General features: G+C 38.6%; 2 protein-coding genes across 9 annotated transcripts in view; one reads left to right on the plus strand and one right to left on the minus strand.

Annotated features, from left to right (window-relative positions):
- Nucleotides 1-23,203, minus strand: part of LOC140848053 (transmembrane and coiled-coil domain-containing protein 5A-like) — a 180,328-nt gene that overhangs the window by 30,745 nt on the left and 126,380 nt on the right. For 3 of the 7 annotated variants that reach the window (XM_073230256.1, XM_073230244.1, XM_073230248.1), the window contains exon 1: nucleotides 1,889-7,092. The exons of the other annotated variants lie outside the window; for them this stretch is intronic. The gene's annotated coding sequence lies outside the window, so the exon portion shown is untranslated. Of the gene's footprint in view, nucleotides 1-1,888; nucleotides 7,093-23,203 lie in introns of those variants that run through there. 7 annotated transcript variants of the gene reach the window in all.
- LOC108403181 (transmembrane and coiled-coil domain-containing protein 5A) overlaps nucleotides 1-23,203 on the plus strand; it is a 78,946-nt gene that overhangs the window by 8,142 nt on the left and 47,601 nt on the right. The gene's annotated exons all lie outside the window — the stretch shown is intronic.

A 23,203-nucleotide genomic window follows, 5' to 3' on the forward strand; every position in this document is an offset into this window, starting at 1 on the left:
GGTCTGATAAAGTGCTGAAGAGTGTCCCCTTAAAGATGGTTATTAATTCATAAATGCTTACTTTTAACAACAGGTGGATTTGTGTATATGAAGAAAGCATTAACACCACCTGCCTAATAACAAAACCTTTGCCTTTGAACTTGATAAGCATCCCACAGGCCTCCAGGAACTCTGCTGTGCCGCAGTAGAGGTTAGTTCTCTGAGCAACATTACTGGCAGAGGCTGACTTCTCAGAAGCATTTTATTTTCTGTGTTTTCCCCATGTGATGTTCAATTCTATATATAACTGCAGTGCCAAAATCTCTGTCTAAAGAATCAACACTTACCCCTGAAAATATGTAATAACCCTTTCATCCCACAACTCACCTCTGATGAAAACCTATTCAAAGAGCTTGAAACACAATGTCTCAAATTTCAATACCAATCACCTGGAGGTGTTAATAAACTGACATGAAATTCGGATGGAATTGGTCAGGGGGGCAGCCTGAGGTTCTGCATTTCCAGCACACTCTGAGGATCTGGCAGTGCTAATGATCTTCAGACCACACACGGAATAGCAAGAGCTTAGACCATTCTGTTTTTCTTTTGAATATTTTGAAGATTATTTGGTCCTTGGAAAAAGTTGCCCCTTGAAACTGCCTCAGTGTTACCAACAAGCTGTTCTGGACACCTCTGACGAAATATTCTAACAGAGGGGGCAACAGTTAGAGAAAGTGAGATCATGGCAGGACTGTCCTCATTGGCCAACTGTTTCAGCCCTCGGCACAAGCATGAACTCAGTGCTGACCTAAAGGCTTACTCTCAAAATGACACATAGAGATGGATTTTACCAAGACTGCTTGACCAAAATCTGTTTGTTCCTGATATCACCAGGTTCATTTTATTCAGTCTCAAATTAGTTATTTTCTTTGGGGTAATTTGAATTATTGTATGGGGCAAGAATATTTGCATGTCAAAGCACATAAAGAGAAGCAGCCCAATTGTATACTTAAATATTGTACTTGATTGAACAGAAGTAATACTTGTTCAGGGTTTTCATTTTCTGCTTAGATAATTCATTCATTTTAATGTCCAAAAAAACTATTGTGGAAAATGCAATTTGTCAAAGGCATGTTTAACTGTCCAGGACAGATTGGGGACAGGGTATTGAACTAGGCAGCTTTTTAAAAATGTTTTAGCAATGTGTAATATGTATTGCTTTTTATGTAAAAAGCATAGCTATATATTATGTGTCTTACGTAGAAAAATGCCCTACCTGGAAAAAATAATAAGCACGTGGTTCTATGTAAACTATACCAATTCTTAGATTTATCCCTTATGTTCATTTTTTGAAAACTGCCTGCCTAGATGAAATCTTTAACACTACATTTTAGTCCACATCTTCCCTAGTTATTAGTATTCCTGTCTAGCGAGGTTGTCTGTTGTTAAGTAGATACCTCTTCCAAAACATATTTGCCGAAATCTCCTTGACTGAAAGAGATTAAGACCTTAAGAACCATTTATCATTTAATTCTCCTACTTCAAGACTTTTGCTCACAACCCACTACTCAACACCCTGTATCAAATAAAATGAAGGTCTCAGCTTTGGGGGCCAGTCTATTCCACAGCAGAGGCACAAAGTAAGGAGCCCTGTATCAGTAAGTTAGTGTTACCTATTTTTCTCTGTCTGTATGGACCTATTCATGTTATCTATTTCTTCTTCAGGGAGTTTTGTAGTTTAGGTGTAAGGAGGAATTATTCCATTCCATCTAAGTCATCGAATGTATATGCCTAGAGTTTTTCATTGTTGGGTCTGTAATCATGTCTTTTTTATTCCTGATGTTGTAATTTGTTTCTCCTTTCTTATTTTCTTGGTCAATTTGTATAGAGGTTTATCAATTTTATTGACCTTTTCAAAGAGCCAATTTCTTGCTTTATTGACTTCTGTGTTGTTTTTCTGTTTTCAGTTTTATGGATTTCTGCTCTTCTTTATTTACTTCCTTCGGATTACTTTGGCTTCTTTTGCTCTTCTTTCTTCTAGTTCCCTAAGGTAGAATCATAGTATTAATGTGAAGCCTCGCTTCTTTCTAATAGATGCATTTAATGACATATTTCCTTCTAAACATTGCTTTAGCTTTATCCCACCAATTTTGATACATTGTATTTTCATTTTCACTCAGTTCAAAATGTTTTCTAATTCTGTTTGAAACTTGCTCTTTAGCCTTTGGATTATTTAGCAGTTTTTAATCTAATTCCTAAGAATATTTTTCTGTTACTGATTTCTAATTCAATTCCATTATGGTCAGAGGATATACTTTACATGATTTCAATACTTTTAAATGGGTAAGGTTCTTTTATGACCAGTATATGGTCTGTCTTGGTAAATGATCTACGTGCCCTCAGAAGGAATATGTGTTCTTCTGTTCTTTGATGGATGGAGAGGTACATTGTTCAGGATTACTATGGTCTTGTTGATTTTTTTTGTCTACTCATTTTATTATTGAAAGAGGAAATTGAAAGCCTCCAACTATAATTGTGGATTGATTTCTCCTTGCAGTTCTCCAGTTATATTGTAATACCACTTTTATTTTTTGTTCCTGTGTGTGCATACATTAAACATTGTATGTCTTCGTGCATTGGCCCTCATATCATTACATAATGAGCCTCTTTGTCCTTGGTAATTTTCCTTGTTCTAAAGTCTACTTGGTCTAATATTAATAGAGACAGTCAGCTTTCTTTGACAAGTGTTCACATGGTGTGTATTTTTCCTTCCTTTTTACTTTTAACCTATCTATATCAGGATATTTGAAGTGGGTTTCTAGACAGCATACACTTAGGTCTTATTTTTTTGTCCAATTTAATGATCACTGACTTTTACTTGGTGTGCTTAGAACGTTTATATTTAATATAATTATTGATGAGGTGGTATTTTCCTCAGTCATTATTTTATTTGTTTTCTTTTTGTCCCCTCCATTTTTTATTTTCCACTTTTGTGTATTCTTTTGAAATATTTAAAAATATATTCATATTCCATTTTAATGTCTCTTGTTTGCTTTTGGTTTTTGTGTAGTATTTGATGGTTGTTCTAGGCATTACCAAATACATATGTCATGTTTTAATCTATTAAAATTACTATTGTACCTCTTCAAGGGAAATGTAGAAACTTCATCTTGCCCCTTTTATGTTGTATTAGTAGTTGTCATATATATTACACATCTGCATACGTTAAAAACTACCAATTTTATAATTTTGGCTCTCCATTGTTATATTTCAAAGAACTTTAGAGGAGAAAATAATCTGTCATATTTACCTATTTACCATTTATGTTGCTCTTCCTTCATGACTGAATTCTCAATTCCCTGTGATATATTTTCCTTACTTCCTACAGTACTTCCTTGAACATTTCTTTTATAAAGGCCTGCTTCTGACTAATTCTCTTAGTTTTCATTCACCTGAGACTGTTGTTATTATTTCTTCATTCATCAAAGGTATTCTTACTGAGTACCTCTGGGTTGACATTTTCTTTTCTTATACTGCTTTTAAAATGTTGTGCACTGCCACAAGTCCACAGTCATTCAAATGTTATATGTCATTTTTTTTCCTCTGGTAGCTTTCAAGATTTAAAAAAAAATATTTGTCTTCAGTAGTTTGATTAAGATACATCTCAGCATGGTTTTCTCTGAGTTTATCCAGTCAGGGGTTCTCTGAGCTTCCTGAGTCTGTAAATTTGTCTTTTACCAAATTTGGGCAGTTTTCAGCCATTATTTCTTCAAATATTTATTCTGCCCCAATCATAGTCTCCTGTCCTAGGTCTCAAATGGCATTAATGCTTTCCCTTTTTGTTCTGTTCTACAGGTCTCTGAGACTCTTTTGATATTTTTTTCTCTGTTGTTGTTCAAATTGGATAATTTGCATTGCTTTGCTCAAGTTCATAGATTCCTTCCTTTGTCATCGTTACTTTATTTTTCATTGTAAGATGTCCATCTTGTTGATTTTTACAGCTTCTCTTTATTTTCTGAGAACTACTGTCTTTCCATTTGTTTCAAGCACATTCAGTCCTACACTGCATGGAACATAGTTATTATAGCTGCTAAAACTTTTGTTGGATTTAGATTACCGATATTCAGAATAAGGGAGAAAGCTGTTGAGTATCTTTTTCCTTATGAGTTGTTCAGATTTTCCCTGTTCTTTGTATATTAGGTAAGTTTAAATTACATCGTAGACATTTTGAATATACTGTTAGGAGTTTCTGGGTCTGGTTAAAATCCTATGGGAAGTAGGATTTACACAGTTCCAGTCAAGTTGGAGTAACAGAGACCAGTTTCACCATCCCTTTGAAACAACCAAATAAAGGGACAAGTTATATGCAGCAATCGTTTTCAAGACTCTGATATCAAGCCATAAAGGACAGCAATCCATGGAGAGATCAGACACAAAAGAGGCAAGCCTTGTAATTGCCCTTTTCAATTCCTTGAGAGAGTTACCAGATGATGATGCAGGAAAGAGGAACCACAGTTGAGAGTCTGGAGATGATGCAGGTCGGATCAGGGCTGGTAAAGGGACCTGACGACCCAGTGCTTTAGGAGTTCAAAGAAAGGACCCTGGCCTTCTGTGAGCACTGGTTTATCTATCTATGAAATCTCACCTAATGCTAATGGATGAGTTACTGGAAATCAGATAATGTATTTATTGGATAATGATAGGGAATATTTGAAAATCATCAGAATTCTTTTTCCTAATATTAGACAAAGTCCATTTTTAATGAAGAAAATGACAGCGCTACAAATATTAGTTGCTTAAAATGCTCTTTAAAGGGGGACGTTACTCAGTTTTCTTCCACCAAACAGCCCGCTTCCTAGGAATCAAAAGAGATGGTCTCTGTATGAAGAAAAGGGAAAATCCAGAAAAGCTCAGTGGAACATCAGAGAATCACAAATTGGGTCAGTTCCTGCTGTGTCCAGAAAAGACTTGCGGCCAGAAAGGCAGTGCTGTCTCCAAATCACGGGTACTGCCCCCGCTCTCTCTACTCCCTCACTGTGCAGAGGCGCAGGAAGGCATTCTCGTTCTTTCTACCCCAGAGACCCCTGGCAGCATAACAGCCTCCATGAGTGCTCAGATTTGCTCTCCTATCACTGTGGCAGAACTCTTCAAAGTGAAGATGAGAGACACATGTACATGGTTGGCCAGCCTGAGCCATCCATGAAAACTCATGGCAGAAAGGGAAGTGCATAAAAATATTTCTGCCATTTTAATATTAGACCATTAGATATAGATTTTTAAAATTGAAAGTAGCCCAGTGGCTTTAAATATCTAGCTATCAGTTCCTCTAATAAAGAGATCAAATGAAACTGGACCCTTTACCCCTCCAAAGAAACCAAAGTAGAGTTGATACAACTTTGTCATTTCACAAGGTGCCTACTTTTCAAAGCTTTGACTTTCAACCTTAAAAAGGGTGACATTCAGTAAGAGCTAAAAGCCTCACATTATTCATTTTTCTTTGAGCTTTTCTTGAATTCAAGCTCTGATCTTGGTGTTTTTGGAAAGACTCCCTTTACAACAGCTGCCCAGTGAGCCATTAAAATGACAAGCCAAGGGCCGCATGGAGGGTGAGAGCACTTAGTGCAATACTAACAGTGAGACGACAAAAAGGGTCCCTCTAGTCAGTTGCAAAGGTGCCTACATCTGGGAGCAGAGGGAGAATTTTCAAGTTAAAGCACAGATAATCTTTGAACTCCAGGGTTTGGAATTGGGATTATAAAGCTGTGGTGCCATACTGTCTTTAAAGAAAACCCAAAATAATCTATAAAGTAAGATAGTCAACAATACACGTTACCAAGTTTGAGATACAAAATTAATATGCAAGAATCAATTTCATTTCTAAATATAATTTCTATAACACAAGGTAGAAGTTGTACTTTTAAATGAAACCAATTTAAAGTCAATTCAAAAAAAGTAAGAATAATTTTACAAACTACAAGACCTCAAGAGTGCATTTTAAAATGTCAAAGACATTAAAGATGAGTCAAATAAATTGAAACATATAATAGTGTTGTAAAGATATCAGTATTATTATATTTTAAAGATATCAATCTCAACCAATTTACCTATACATTATTTGTAATGCTTGTCAAAATCCAAGCTGGTATATTTTTAGAAGGATTTGATAATTTATTCCAAAATGTATGTAGAAAACAAAAAAACAAAAATATCTAACTAGAAGAAATATGGCTTGACCTACCAGATCTCAAAACTTATAATATTGTAAAAAATATGACTTGACCTACCAGCTCTCAAATCTTATAATATTACAAGTCTGTAGTAATTAAAGGACTCTTTAATTGGATATAAGTACAGAAACATTGCTCAGTGCGACCAAGGAGAGCTCGTGAAAAGACACACCTGTATAGAAACCTAAGGGATAGAGGTGGCATTACTCATCTCTAGGCAAAGGCAGTCCATCATAGACCCTGTCACACACCATACATAACATTGATTCTAGGTGTTTAAAAAACTCAACTATGTGAAGTAAAACTTAAAACCTCTAGATAAGAGTATTTTTACAACATTGAAGTAAGAATCTGTCTTAAACAAGACAAAGCCAACTTTTTACATACTTCATACCGATATCTGCTCATCTAATGTAGCTGGAGCAAAACCCCAATCACACTAGTTGATTCTACTTTAAATTTATGATCTTAAAAGTCAGGTGGACCATTATTTTATGATTTGCCCAACAATTGCATTGTACTTCCCTTGTTCATTCACTCTCCTGTTCTTCTAGGCAAGTGCAGTTGATTCTTATTATTTGCTGCAGTCGTGTTCTGTGAAGTGATCACACACAGTGAGTTGGTGAATACTAAACCAGTGCTCTAGGGGAAATACAGAGTTAGTTTCCTTTGAGCTCTTGGCCACATTTTTGTAAACAAATTAACATACAGTCTAGTTTTATGTGTGTGTTTCTGTTTAAAGAAATTTTATTTAACATATATTATTGGTTCATTAGCATTGAACTCACTAGGCAACAACACTGCAACTCATGCCTGAATGGAGCTTCTCTAACACACATTTTCTCCATAGGGCATGTCACAGCCTTCTTGCACTGAGGAACAACATACAACACACTTTAGCACTATGCTTGGATGGGTGGGAGGGGGGGCGTATTTTAAATGCAAAATCACCAATCAAAGCACAAAAGTTCTAAAAAGATGTGGCATTAAATAGACAATGAAAAAGACTTGTTTATAGAATCAGAATGGAAACAAAAAGTCAGGGTATCATCTTGCTCAGTCTCAGCTGGCAACATGCACGTTGGCGAGTTAGATTTTTTTGCAGCTGTAAGCATGTACATGTCTGCAAATGACCAAGAAAGCACTGATTTGGTTTGGGAGTTACAAATTAATTTTAGCATATAGGTGCATTTACAGATATGAAATCCAAAAATAATGAGAATCAACTGTATTTTACATCTTCTCATCTCGATCCTTCAATACCTCCTCGACACTCAAACTCATGACCGTTTTTCCTACTTGTCCAAGAAATTTGAAGCAATCAGAAATTCTTGGCTCCCACCACCACATTGTCAACCTTCTAGAGTCTTCCCCCACATACTCTACCTTCTTGCTTCCTACCAGAGATAAATTCTTCCTCTTCCTACTTAAGTCGCACTCACCCCACCACCCTCCCCACTCCCCACCTGTCTGTGCCCAAAATCCCATTTCCTCCCTTCTCCTCAAAGACAGTCTTCCCTTTCTGCCAGATTTTCTACCATGTTTTCTCCCACCTAGGTCACTTTCATCAGTACAAAAATAATGTTCTCTCTCCTTCCTTGACAATCTTTCTGGAAGTAATTTTGCAGTATTATGAAAAACTTTTAAAAGTATTCATATTTTTTGTAAAGATTCCTCTATCTGTCTGTAATACTAGTGAGATATTCAGAAATAAGCACTAATAGTATCTACAAGCTCATTAATTGCAGAATTTATAAAAGAAAATAGTGTAAAGCAATCTAAGTAAACAGGGGGCTGCCTACATGTAGCCAATAAAATACTATGCAGACATTATAAGTGCAGATTAATAATTAGTAATATAGAAATATTCATTATAAATTAAGTGAAAACTGTAGATTACTAAACGCATTATAAAATATGGTTCTACTTTTCTGAGAAGAAGCGAATGTACTTACTTTGCCTCGGGGTTTGCACTCTGAAAAATAATCAAAAGATATATAGCAACATTTCACCCCTAGGCTGCTCTGCTTGACTCTGAACCTGTCTGACACGGCTGCTCTTGCTCTCAGCTAGACTGCGATGGAAACCCATGGAAGCTACTCTAAATCTTAGTCCAGATAGCCACGCTAAAACTATACATGTTTCACTAACTTATTCCTGGAATATTAAAACAAGTTTGAGTTTCAGTGCTTCTTTTTCCTATATGGATACACACCCTATTTAATTGTAACATTGGGACTATGACTAAGGGTCATGTTAAATCTAACGAAATGACGGCCCAAGTGGTGAGCTGGGATCAGAGACTGTGGGAACTCAAATCCAGTGCCCCTGATGGAATAAGAACAAACAGCTCTTCAGTGGAAAAACCAACCAGAAGTGTCCCATGATGGTTTTTAAAAAAACAAAATGCTGTAATGTCAAAGAGCAAGAAGTGCTCTTTCTAGGCTAGGCTAGAGCTGGGTTTGTAGTAGGTTGAACAGTTCAAAGCCGGACATCCATCCTGACAGCTGTTCTGATTCTCACAAACTGTCACCAGGGCTGCTACTCAGCTAATACTCACCAGATGTTTTGAGAGGTTGACAAAATCCCCCCAAATCTATCCCAATTCCCCCAAACAATTAACCAGCATCAGATTCTAAAAGTCATCCTTGTACAATATTAAACAACAGGATATTACTTAAGGAGAAAATAAGAATAGGCAATAGAATTTAAGTTTAATACTATTTCAGTTTTCAGAGGGCTTAAGCAAATTCAGTTATTTTGACAACCATCCTGAAACAGCAAGAGGCAGTATGGTTACCCTGGCTTACAGGTGATGAAAGGGCAGCTCGGTGGGTTCAGTGCCCTGCTCAGTCCCATTGCTCGTAAGATGGCAGCACAGGAGCACAGACCCGCTGCTCTTGGTCCCCTGCTCTTAGCTGCGTGGCTCCCTGCTGAATGGCTTTCAGACCTTGGAAGATATGTACCCCAAAGCCTTCATCCCCACCTCCTTCTGCTGACCCCAGACCCTCACCACCGCACATTTACATATTGTAAACCATTTGCCTCTGTCCCCCTACCAGCTCCACAGTCCAGCTCAAGGCCCAGATGCTGCCTGTATAGAAAGCACCTATTTAGATTCCTTAGGTGTTTGCTTTATAAGTTTTTGAATCCTTCTACATTGTATGTCCAAAAAAAAGGTTAAGAAAAAACATTTCTATGGTGAAGAAAATGGTTAACTTTTAGTTTTCTTAATTACATCCTTTTCTTGTCCATATCTGTTGGCAGATTATGAGAGAACTGTGACCATTTCATGACTCGTCTTTGCCTCGGTCCCTGATTCCCGACAGTCGATGTCTCTCTTTGCTCATGACCTTTCCCACCTGGACCTGGGACATCACTTCATCCCCTGACGAAGTGAGCCTCATTAACCCAAGGGTGCTGCCCACTTGGGCTCCTAAAGTCTGGGAGCCTAGCCTTGACGTCCATCCAGTTCAAGCTCGGGCATAGAAAAATACGAGGAATTCTTTAGCTTAGGATTTTATGTGAAAATAGCAGAACGATATACTAAATAGGACTGAACATATACTTTGAGATGAGAACTATACAAAGGTTGTTATTTGCATGTAAAAAGGCATTTTTATCCAGGCCAGAGGCAAGGAACCTCAGTACCTGTGACCTCTGGCCTCAAGGTCAGTTGCAATGCCCCAGATAGACCTGCCTCTCAACTGTCATAGAACATTGGGAACGTTCTTTACTGTCACTGACAGCTGTGTCCAGGCATAACTCTTGGTGCACCTGGCAGAGCAGAAACTCTGTACGGACATTGGAAATCAATGTATATGTAGATATTTCTGCTAGACTATGTCCCCAAAGGAAACTAGACTTGAAGGGAAGAAGTATAGGAGCCCTGAGAGGAAATCCTATGAATGAAAAAGTTAAGCCAGTTTGACCTAATGGAGCAGGACAATACACTTCGACAAAATGCAGAGATGCCCTGTGTTTCCCTGGGCCAGCTTTTCTACCCACCTGCCCCTATATCCTCCCCTTCCCCAGGTGATGAGTGTGCTCTGGATAGGAGAGGGTGCAGGCCAAGAGGCCTGCCTTAGCCCTTCAGAGCCAGCGGAGTGGTGATCCAGAGGAGAGAGGCGGCAGGTGGGGGAGGGCAGAGGGGTTGTAGAGCACGTGGGCTTTGCTTGTATGGTGTTAGTCCCATGTCCCCTTTTAGGCACTTGGAAACGAGAGGTGAACCTACCCTCCTAGAAGTAAGGGTATATTCAGATTACCAATGAAAGTACACTTAGAAATCCTGAGGAATATTTTGGAAGACCCATTGTGAACAGGGGAAATTTTTTGACAAAGGCCCTAAGAATGCACAATGAATAAAATAGTATCTCCAATGACTACTTTTGAGAAAACTGGGATCCACATGCCAGAGAATGAAATTGGACCCTTATCTTACAACATAGAAAAATAATCTCAAAATGGATCAACTCAAAAGACATCAAAAGATGCAATACCTGGAATCATAAAGCTTTTAGAAGAAAACTTTGGGGATATCTCCTTGCCTTTGGTCTCTTTAGAGAGAATTAAGAGGGAAGAAGAAATGTAGAAGATTCTTCTATAATCTAGGTGTCACCAGGAGCCTCCACACTCTTGAATTCTAGCTAAGATTGCCTTTTGTTCTTTTCTTATTTCTGCAAATCTTGTCTCCTAATTACCTCTCCATTAAATAATTTAGGGTTGTTTATTTCTAATCCAACATTCATTCAAACTTGAGGCATGACTGCTTCTTTTCTCCCAAAATTCAATTGTAAGAGTCAACAAAAGGCAACTTGTAGGGTCGAGTATCTACAACTGTGTGTGGTAGATTTTACTGTTGACTGAAGTATGTGCGTGGGAGCATACATTGCAGTGCTACTTAGAAAATAATCTAAAATCCAATATTGGCTTTCTGGTGTCCAGAAATTCTCTTGTCCATGTCTACCAACTTAGATCTCAGTGTTTCATCTCGTTATTCAGCTTTCTCTCCTGCTTCTCCTATTCCCAGATGTGACAAAAGTTCCTTGTATTTTATTATTATTATAAAGAGCATTTGTGCTCTAGCACTCATCCTCCCCCACAGTTCACACTTTGCATAACTCAAGATTTATTAATGTGCTTTGTTAAAAAATGTTTCAAGTATTCCAAGTGTCACCTTTTCTTTTTTCCCTGTCCCCAGTTAGTTTCTATAGGAGCAGGGAGAGAAATGTAGTTTATTTCCCCAGAGGTAAGAATTATGACTTTACCTTAGTAGACAGGAGGGTACAATTGATTTGGGCTTAATTAGCAATTGTAACAAATTCTCCATTATGTTAGTGCCCCAGCATAAAGACTTCGGTAACGCTAGTTTACTAGAAGGGCTACTGAAAAAAGACTCAAGAGACCAGGTTCTTATCCTGATTCTGTCACTAGCAAGTTATGATTTGGGGCGGGGTGGTAAATAAGTATCTTACTGGGCCTGAATGAATGAACAGTCTTTAAATTCCCTGTGAATCCTACAACTCAATGATCTGTCTGAGAGTTTCTCTGGTGTGTAATTCTATAAATGCAGCTATGGCTGGGATTCCCCCCTTCACAGGTGGGTGAACATCACACCACTCCGGACTGTATACCCACCTCCCCCTGGCCAGCTATCCGGTCGACGTCTGCTGTCAAAAAGCAACAGAGGTTTTTTACAGGTGAAGCTTTGGAGCCGATCCTGGTTCTTTCAACTCATGACTTCTGTTTATTTGGTTTCTGAATTGGCTTCCTTGTTTGTAAACTGGCATAATAGTATCTACCTTGGAAGACTCTGAACATTTAATATAATAATGCAAGTGAAACACACTTAGTATGTGTCTGGCACATAATAAGTGCTCAATAAATGGAACTGATGGTCATTAACTCCATTTTTATTGTAAAGGGGCTGGGTAAGTGTCATGGCAAGCTATTTCTGGGTATGCCGAGACATCTTAGTGTGTGTGGTCAGATGATCTCAGCTTACTTCCCAGGTCAACTCCTAAGCTTTGGTTTTGTTGAGTGGGAAATACAGTCTGAGAGGGAGAGCTGACTGGCTTTAGCAGCAATTTTTTTTTAAAGCTGTGTGGAGGGAGAGGAAGGCAGATGGATCCCAGAGTCAGGAGGAAAGGGGATTTTGAAACGATAAACATGACCAAGGGGGGTGTGATTCAGTTTCTGTGCAGCAAATTAGCAACATACATCCTTTTTCTGTCTCCATGAAAATTAAATTTATTTATTTATAAAACTGAATATAAATAGCACTGTGGAGCGATATCCCTTTTTGGAAGTTATCAAACTGTGGAATTCTGCTCCATGGCGGGCATACGTATAAGGGCGGAGACCGTGTGAGGAAATCCTTCCACTTAGAACATATATTCTGAAGATATTAGGCAGATGATCATTGTAGGTAGTGACTCAGCCCCTGGGGAAGGAGACTATATGATCTGTGCTCTTGATGTTCAAACCCAGATCTGGCCAATGACCCTGTGAAAAATGGGACAGTTTGCTGTTATCACAGACCTGCCCCCATCTGGTCGGCACTTTGCAGGGGTACAATATATACCTATGGTAACGAAACCCCTTCTGAGGAGAGCCTGCATTTTCCACAGAACAGTGCCCTTTGCTGTTTCTGAGGGAGGCATTGAGCCATAGTCAGATCATGGGGGAAGAGTGCCCTGCTCCTTGTTTGCAATTGTCAAGGTACTGGGAGGCCACCTCCTGGCACCTGCAGCCAGTCTCAGCTTGTAAATATTCAGCAGGAGAATCAAGACAGCCCGGCCACAGCAGCTGACCTCCCCTGCATCTGTTCCTAAGCTCTAATCCCACACTGCATGTGAATGCTCCTTCCCTATTTTCACTGCAAACACAGAAGAGCTTCCATTAGTTTTGCTCCTTAGCAGAAGGAATTGCTACAACAGTGAGTTTAACCCCTGAAGGCTGTCTTTAGAAAACTTCTGCTTCTCAGTATTATAAAATTAAAGGAAGCACAGTCAATGGCTGCAGTGAAGTAGTCAGGTAGAACAGAGCAGCAGTTCACTGTTGGAGGTTTACACTGCTGAGGGATCAGCCTTGTTTCCTTTCTTTCCTTCCTCCCTTCCTCCCTTCCCTGCTCCCCCCTCCATCATCATCATCTTTTTAATAAAACCATCTAAAGTTGCCATAATCTCCGTCTACAGGAATGATGTCACATAGTGGAAACTTTTTTTGCTGACTCACTTTACATGCTGGGAACAACTGTTTTTGCTGGCTCTCTCCACTCTCTGAATTCTCATTCTCAGTTTTGTATTCTGGGTGTGATATAGTCAACATCTACCTTTACTTTAAGTAACAACAAGGGCAATTATGGACTTCAAGATGTTATTAGGGATTTGTGTCCTTCCACATTGTTATACCCCCATGGCACCTCACAGCACATTGTAGGGGCTCCATACATATTTGTTGATAACATGCAAGAACAAAGTAGCTCAAGATCCTCCAGAAGCCTGAACTCACGAGAGACAGAATATAAATATGTCCACTCGGTGATGCCAGCTCCCTGGAGGGCCAGCAGAGCCCTGGCTCACCCTGTGGCCTGAGTGTCATTGCAGGCTCTAGCCCCTTTTCTCCACTTCGCCTCACCACACCCTGAAGGGGCCCCTTCTCTGCCTTCTGCCCTCTTTCCAGTCCCCGTACCCCAGCTTCTTAACTGGGTCAGTGATTTAGCATTTGCTCTTTCAGTGTCTTTTGTTTTCCTCCAAATTAGAATCCATCAGCCCCACCAGTGATCAAGTTTGAATGCCCCAAGCCTGTTTCCCCGTCGACACTGCTTGGGATTATGATGTTCCTGCTGGTTGTTCACCTTCTCCAATGTTGTCATCCCTGTACTGCTCTGTGCGACTCCCCTGCCAGCCTCCTTCCACCCAAGTGCTTCCAGTCTACTCTCTGGTACTCCCCATTATCTACAAACCCCTCAGGTCTACAGACCTCTCCCCCAACTCTTTCCCCACCTTCACCATGACTAGCTCCCCACCGAAGACATGAGGTCTCCTCCAGGCCCAAGAAGCTGCTCATTTTCTCACACCATTGTTAAATGAGAATAAGATATATAAAATGTTTAGCACATAGCTTGGTATATAGGAAGGTCTCTCCAGAAATGGCAGCTGTTAACACTCCATCATCATAATTATCATTGTTGTTATTTCTCAGGTCAGGAGATGAGGTCATTGCCCTCCCCATTCCCCAAAAGCATGTCTTGAACATTCTCTGCCTTCTGGTGAAGACCCTGCCTGCTGTAGAGTGACTAACCCGTAAACTCCGACTCTCCTCCGTGCCCGCCAGCCCCACCTCTCTTCACCTCCCTTCCTCTGCGTCTTAGACTTCATGGTGCAGCCTCTCCATCATACTCCTGCCCGTGCCCTAAACTCTCTTGTCTGCCCTCCATGTTTTCCAGACCTGCCCAGACATCTCATCCCTGAATGGTTCCACTTCTGCCTTTTCTGCGCCAGCACCTGAGCAGGTAAGCTTTACACTTAACTTGCTAATAATGGTTGTTTATACAGGACATTTTTTCACACATTTCATAAAATAGATTATTTGAAGTTTTTTTTCTGTGGTATATTGTTAAAAACAACAAGAAATTACAGAGGATCTGATTTGCTACAAACTCAGCAGTGAAGACAGTGACATGGCAACAGGGTTCTTGAAGGCTAAAAGCGTGGCTACAGGGCTATAAAATGAATTGGGAGGATTTTTATCTTTTTATGCTGCTGAGCACAAGAATTAACCTGTCCCTTAAAAGTTTGATCATGATTAGTGTTCACTGATTTTAATATGGGGTTTTGGCCTTTGAACATGAGAAGTATTGAATTAAGTCTGTTTAAATCGACTCAGATTCAGTAGTAGAACCAGGATGGAACACTTGACTTTAGCTCTTCTTTTAGTTCTAGATTATTCTTATGCTATTTACTGTTGGTCAAGCTCTGGGACATTGGAATTGAATTGTCTGGTTGCAGACTGTCAGTGTAAGCAATGGTTTCAGAGGTGGTTGAGGGACTTACTTGGGCCCAGAACTCCATTTCCTCTACCTCAGTGCCATAACTTACAAATCCTGCCTGAGTTTCCAGCCTCCTGGCCTGTCCTCCTGACTTAAAACTTCCCAGCCCCCACAATTACATGAACCAGTTACTTAGAATAAATCTCTTTCTAAACTATGTATCATTATATATAAAATATATATATATATATATATATATATATATATATATATATATATATTCCTATTGGGAGAAACCCTTACTGACACTGATATCCCAAAGTTTGCTATATTTATAACTGTCCCTTCACTTTCCAGGGACCATAGTCTGCTACTATAATTCTTCCTTTGAAGTCATACACAACATGATCCATCATTCAAAAGTTAAAGTTTTATAAGCACTTAGGACTACCTAAATCTTCAGGTACTTTCAAAAATAAACTCATGCAGTTTTTGGAGACTATTTTTTTTTAAATGATAAGACCTGGGAAAATGTTCATAAAATTTTTTAAATCAATAGAAAATCTATAAATGATGTGGTGCATCATGCCCAGTGTACCAGTTCTTTCAGTTTTTATTTTTCTAAAATTTCATTCCAATTAAGTATGAATCTAATTTTTATTATTTTTAAAAATGAAAAACCAAACTGGAAAAAATAAGGACAGTGTTAATCTCCTTGAGGTGAAATTACATATGGGATGTTTTACTTTTTAAAATATTATATATATTGTTCTTTTTTTTTCTTTTTCTTTGAGAGGGCGTCTCTCAAATTTATTGATCAAATTGTTGTTAACAACAATAAAATTCTGTATAGGGGAGTCAGTGCTCAATACACAATCATTAATCCACCCCAAGCCTAATTCTCGTCAGTCTCCAATCTTCTGAAGCATAACAAACAAGTTCTTACATGGTGAACAAATTCTTAACATAGTGAATAAGTTCTTACATGGTGAACAGTGCAAGGGCAGTCATCACAGAAACTTTCGGTTTTGATCACGCATTATGAACTATAAACAATCAGGTCAAATACGAATATTCGTTTGATTTTTATACTTGATTTATATGTGGATCCCACATTTCTCCCTTTATTATTATTATTATTTTTATTTTTAATAAAATGCTGAAGTGGTAGGTGGATGCAAGATAAAGGTAGAAAACAGCTTAGTGTTGTAAGAGAGCAAATGTAGATGATCAGGTGTGTGCCTGTAGACTATGTGTTAATCCAAGCTAGACAAGGGCAATAATACATCCACGGATGCAGAAGATTTCTCTCCAAATGGGGCGTGAGGTTCTAAGCCTCACCTCTGTTGATCCCCAATTTCTCACCTGATGGCCCCCTGCGACTGTGCCTGTCTTAGGTTGTTCCTCCCTTGAGGAATCTTACCCATCTGTGACTAACCAGTCATCTTCTGGGGCCATACAGGGAGATGTAAAGATGGTAAGTGAGAGAGAAGCCATATTGTTTGAAAAGGTTAGCTTTTTACTTTTTTGCAGATTTATGCCTTGTGGCTTCTATGCCCAGCATTTGTCTTGAGGTATCTTTACCACTTGGAGGAATTATGATACTTGGTAAATTCGATATGAGGCACGAATTCTATTTAAGGGTTGTAATTAGGAAGGAAGAAGAAAAGCTATAGAGGTAGCAGACAGAAGAAAACATGGGAGGATTATTTCTTTGACATATCTTCTTGTAGAGTAACTTAAGCATGCATAGGTTTTAAACTACTAATTAAATCGTGCACACACATTAACATAATAGGAATACAGCTACATAACCAAAGCAGATCTATAATTACCAGCCATCTCCAGTGAAGCCAAGTAAACGAGTTAGGCACCCTAGGCATTTGTGAAAATTTGTCTATGATATGATGGATATTGTCCAACTGTACTTGAACAGTCTGAGAGAAATCAGACAAATTAAAAAAACCCATTCCTGGGAACTGTTCACATCCCAAATGTTCTTTTAACAGTAGATAGTCTGAAGTTGTAAGATTTTGGAGCGCTACAACTTGCACTTCTCCTAATTCTTGGTTGAGTTCCAACAGTATAGATCCAGTCAAATTTGTTGTTTTACTGAAAGCACAGGCCAGCTTAGATATCTCCTTCTTCATTCCAATGGCAAGTCCAGGGAACCGGTGGGATGGATGCAGCTACAACTGCAGCATCGCCTGGATTTCTGTTGAGGTTTTCTGATGATCATTTTCTGGTATGACTCTTCCAAAGAGTGCTGATGTTGTAAGTTCTTCTTTATATCGTATCTAAGTGCATTTTCTGGGTAGCCAATTTAGGCTTTGATCCTCTGTATGAACACAAACAGACCCTTTGCCCACACTTTGATATGCCCTTTACACCACTGCGTAGAACTCATTGGAGGTCACCACACAGGAACTGCTTTTTTTTTTAAGAGAAAGGAATATTATTAGAAAAGTATACCTCCATAGCCAATCATCTGACACCCTTTAAGTGATAAAAATTAAGGATATTTAAAGCATTCATTAATCGTTGATTTACAGTTAGTTTTATCCTATCAAGGAGTAATCCCCCTTTTCTTTCCTTTTTAAATCTTTAATCTACACTTACATGAAGAATATTATGTTTACTAGGCGCTCCCCTATACCAGGTCCCCCCTATAAACTACTTTACAGTCACTGTCCATCAGCATAGCGAAATGTTGTAGAATCACTACTTGTCTTCTCTGTGTTGTACAGCCCTCCCCTTTCTCCCTCCCCCCCTATGCATGCTAATCATAATACACTCTTTCTTCTTCACCCCCTTATCCCTCCCTACCCACCCATTCTCCCCAGTCCCTTTCCCTTTGGTACCTGTTAGTCCATTTTTGGGTTCTGTGATTCCGCTGCTGTTTTGTTCCTTCAGTTTTTCCTTTTGTTCTTATACTCCACAGATGAGTGAAATCATTTGGTATTTCTCTTTCTCCACTTGGCTTATTTCACTGACCATAATACCCTCCAGGTCCATCCATGTTGCTGCAAATGGTAGTATTTGCCCTCTTCTTATGGCTGGGTAGTATTCCACTGTTTATATGTACCACATCTACTTTATACATTCATCTACCGATGGACATTTAGGTTGCTTCTTGGCTATTGTAAATAGTGCTGCGATAAACAATAGGGGTGCATCTGTCTTTCTCAAACTTGATTGCTGCGTTCTTAGGGTAAATTCCTAGGAGTGGAATTCCTGGGTCAAATGGTAGGTCTGTTTTGAGCATTTTGATGAACATCCATACTGCTTTCCACAATAGTTGAACTCATTTACATTCCCACCAGCAGCGTAGGAAGGTTCCCCTTTCTCCACAGCCTCGCCATCATTTGTTGTTGTTTGTCTTTTGGATGGCAGGTATCCTTACTGGTGTGTGGTGATACCTCATTGTAGTTTTAATTTGCATTTCTCTGATAATTAGCAATGTGGAGCATCTTTTCATGTGTCTGTTGGCCATCTGTATTTCTTTTTTTGGAGAACTGTCTGTTCAGTTCCTCTGCCCATTTTTTAATTGGATTATTTGTTTTTTGTTTGTTGAGACGTGTGAGCTCTTTATATATTATGGACATCAAGCCTTTATCGGATCTGTCATTTACAAATATATTGTCCCATACTGTAGGGTTCCTTTTTGTTCTATTGATGGTGCCTTTGCTGTACAGAAGCTTTTCAGCTTAATATAGTCCCACTTGATCATTTTCGCTGTTTTCCTTGTCCGGGGAGAAATGTTCAAGAAGAGGTCACTCATGTTTATGTCTAAAAGGTTTTTTGCCTATGTTTTTTTTCTAAGAGTTTTATGGTTTCATGACTTACATTCAGGTCTTTGATCCATTTTGAATTTACTTTTGTGTATGGGGTTAGACAATGGTCCAGTTTCATTCTCCTACATGTAGCTGTCCAGTTTCCCAGCACCGTCTGTTGAAGAGACTGTCATTTCGCCATTGTATGTCCATGGCTCCTTTATCAAATATTAATTGACCATATATGTTTGGGTTAATGTCTGGAGTCTCTAGTCTGTTCCACTGGTCTGTGTCTCTGTTCTTGTGCCAGTATCAAATTGTCTTGATTCCTGTGGCTTTGTAGTAGAGCTTGAAGTTGGGGAGTGAGATTCCCCCTACTTTATTCTTCTTTCTCAGCATTGCTTGGCTATTCGGGGTCTTTGGTGTTTCCATATGAATTTTTGTATTATTTATTCCAGTTCATTGAAGAATGATGCTGGTAATTTGATAGGGATTGCGTCCAATCTATATATATTGCTTTGGGCAGGATGGCCATTTTGATGATATTAATTCTTCCTAGCCATGAGCATGGGATTAGTTTCCATTTGTTAGTGTCTCCTTTAATTTCTCTTAAGAGTGACTAGTAGTTTTCAGGATATAGGACTTTCACTTCTTTGGTTAGGTTTATTCCTAGGTATTTTATTATTTTTGATGCAATTGTGAATAGAATTGTTTTCCTGATTTCTCTTTCTATTGGTTCATTGTTAGTGTATAGGAAAGCTACAGATTTCTGTGTGTTAATTTTGTATCCTGCAACTTTTCTGTATTCTGATATCAGTTCTAGTAGTTTTGGAGTGGAGTCTTTAGGGTTTTTTATGTACAATATCATATCATCTGCAAATAGTGACAGTTTAACTTCTTTTTTACCAATCTGGATTCCTTGTATTTCTTTGTTTTGTCTGATTGCTGTGGCTAGTACCTCTAGTACAATGTTAAATAACAGTGAGGAGTGTGGGCATCCATCTAGTTCCCAATCTCAGAGGAAAAGCTTTCAGCTTCTCGCTGTTCAATGTAATGTTGGCTGTGGGTTTAGCATATATGGCCTTTATTATGTTGAGGTACTTGCCCTCTATTCCCATTTTTCTGACAGTTTTTATCATGAATGGATGTTGAATTTTGTCAAATGCTTTTTCAGCATCTATGGAGATGATCATGTGGTTTTTGTCTTTCTTTTTTGTTGATGTGGTGGATGATGTTGATGGATTTTCGAATGTTGTACCATCCTTGCATCCCTGGGATGAATCCCACTTGGTCATGGTGTATGATCCTTTTGATATACTGTTGAATTCTGTTTGCTGATATTTTATTGAGTATTTTTGCATCTACATTCATCAGGGATATTGGTCTGTAATTTTCTTTTTTGGTGGGGTCTTTGCCTGGTTTTGGTATTAGGGTGATGTTGGCTTCATAGAATGCATTTGGGAGTATTCCCTCCTCTTCTATTTTTTGGAAAACTTTAAGGAGAATGGGTATTATGTCTTCTCTATGTGTCTGATAAAATTCGGAGGTGAATCCGACCAGCCACGGGGTTTTGTTCTTGGGTAGTTTTTTGATTACCGTTTCAATTTCTTTGCTCGTAACTGGTTTGTTTAACTTTTGTGTTTCTTCCTTGGTCAGTCTTGAGAGGTTTTATTTTTCTAGGAAGTTGTCCATTTCTTCTAGGTTTTCCAGCTTGTTGGCATATAGGTTTTCATAGTAGTGTTTAATAATTCTTTGTATTTCTGTGGAGCCTGTTGTGATTTTTCCATTCTCATTTTTGATTATGGTGATTTGTTTTGATTCTCTTTTTCTATTAATAAGTTTGGCTTGAGGCTTATCTATTTTGTTTATTTTCTCAAAGAACCAGCTCTTGGTTTCTTTGATTTTTGCTATTTTATTCTTCTCAATTTTGTTTATTTCTTCTCTGATCTTTGTTATGTCCCTCCTTCTGCTGACTTTAGGCCTCATTTGTCCTTCTTTTTCCAGTTTCGATAATTGTGATGTTAGACTATTCATTTAGGATTGTTCTTCCTTCTTAAAGTGTGCGTGGATCGCTATATACTTTCCTCTTAAGTCTGCTTTCACTGCGTCCCACAGAATTTGGGGCTTTGTGTTGTCATTGTCATTTGTTTCTATATATTCTTTGATCTCTATTTTGATTTGTTTGTTGATCCATTGATTATTTAGAAGCATGTTGTTAAACCTCCATGTGTTTGTGAGCCTTTTTGTTTTCTTTGTAGAATTTATTTCAAGTTTTATACTTTTGTGGTCTGAAAAATTAGTTGGTAGAATTTCAATATTTTGGAATTTACTCAAGTACACATGGAACATTCTCCAGAATAGACCACATAATAGCCCACAAAAAGAGCCTCAGTAAATTCCAAAATATTGAAACACATGGAGGTTTAACAACATGCTTCTAAATAATCAGTGGATCAACAAACAAATCAAATGATGGCGAGGCTGTGGAGAAAGGGGAACCTTCCTACGCTGCTGGTGGGAATGTAAATGAGTTCAACTATTGTGGAAAGCAGTATGGATGTTCATCAAAATGCTCAAAACAGACCTACCATTTGACCCAGGAATTCCACTCCTAGGAATTTACCCTAAGAACGCAGCAATCAAGTTTGAGAAAGACAGATGCACCCCTATTGTTTATCGCAGCACTATTTACAATAGGCAAGAAGCAACCTAAATGTCCATCGGTAGATGAATGTATAAAGTAGATGTGGTACATATAAACAGTGGAATACTACCCAGCCATAAGAAGAGGGCAAATACTACCATTTGCAGCAACATGGATGGACCTGGAGGGTATTATGGTCAGTGAAATAAGCCAAGTGGAGAAAGAGAAATACCAAATGATTTCACTCATCTGTGGAGTATAAGAACAAAAGGAAAAACTGAAGGAACAAAACAGCAGCGGAATCACAGAACCCAAAAATGGACTAACAGGTACCAAAGGGAAAGGGACTGGGGAGAATGGGTGGGTAGGGAGGGATAAGGGGGTGAAGAAGAAAGAGTGTATTATGATTAGCATGCATAGGGGGGGAGGGAGAAAGGGGAGGGCTGTACAACACAGAGAAGACAAGTAGTGATTCTACAACATTTCGCTATGCTGATGGACAGTGACTGTAAAGTAGTTTATAGGGGGGACCTGGTATAGGGGAGCGCCTAGTAAACATAATATTCTTCATGTAAGTGTAGATTAAAGATTTAAAAAGGAAAGAAAAGGGGGATTACTCCTTGATAGGATAAAACTAACTGTAAATCAACGATTAATGAATGCTTTAAATATCCTTAATTTTTATCACTTAAAGGGTGTCAGATGATTGGCTATGGAGGTATACTTTTCTAATAATATTCCTTTCTCTTAAAAAAAAAAGCAGTTCCTGTGTGGTGACCTCCAATGAGTTCTACGCAGTGGTGTAAAGGGCATATCAAAGTGTGGGCAAAGGGTCTGTTTGTGTTCATACAGAGGATCAAAGCCTAAATTGGCTACCCAGAAAATGCACTTAGATACGATATAAAGAAGAACTTACAACATCAGCACTCTTTGGAAGAGTCATACCAGAAAATGATCATCAGAAAACCTCAACAGAAATCCAGGCGATGCTGCAGTTGTAGCTGCATCCATCCCACCGGTTCCCTGGACTTGCCATTGGAATGAAGAAGGAGATATCTAAGCTGGCCTGTGCTTTCAGTAAAACAACAAATTTGACTGGATCTATACTGTTGGAACTCAACCAAGAATTAGGAGAAGTGCAAGTTGTAGCGCTCCAAAATCTTACAACTTCAGACTATCTACTGTTAAAAGAACATTTGGGATGTGAACAGTTCCCAGGAATGGGTTTTTTTAATTTGTCTGATTTCTCTCAGACTGTTCAAGTACAGTTGGACAATATCCATCATATCATAGACAAATTTTCACAAATGCATAGGGTGCCTAACTCGTTTACTTGGCTTCACTGGAGATGGCTGGTAATTATAGATCTGCTTTGGTTATGTAGCTGTATTCCTATTATGTTAATGTGTGTGCACGATTTAATTAGTAGTTTAAAACCTATGCATGCTTAAGTTACTCTACAAGAAGATATGTCAAAGAAATAATCCTCCCATGTTTTCTTCTGTCTGCTACCTCTATAGCTTTTCTTCTTCCTTCCTAATTACAACCCTTAAATAGAACTCGTGCCTCATATCGAATTTACCAAGTA

The sequence above is a fragment of the Manis javanica genome, chromosome 1 (assembly GCF_040802235.1).
Source record: "Manis javanica isolate MJ-LG chromosome 1, MJ_LKY, whole genome shotgun sequence".
NCBI lineage: Eukaryota > Metazoa > Chordata > Mammalia > Pholidota > Manidae > Manis > Manis javanica.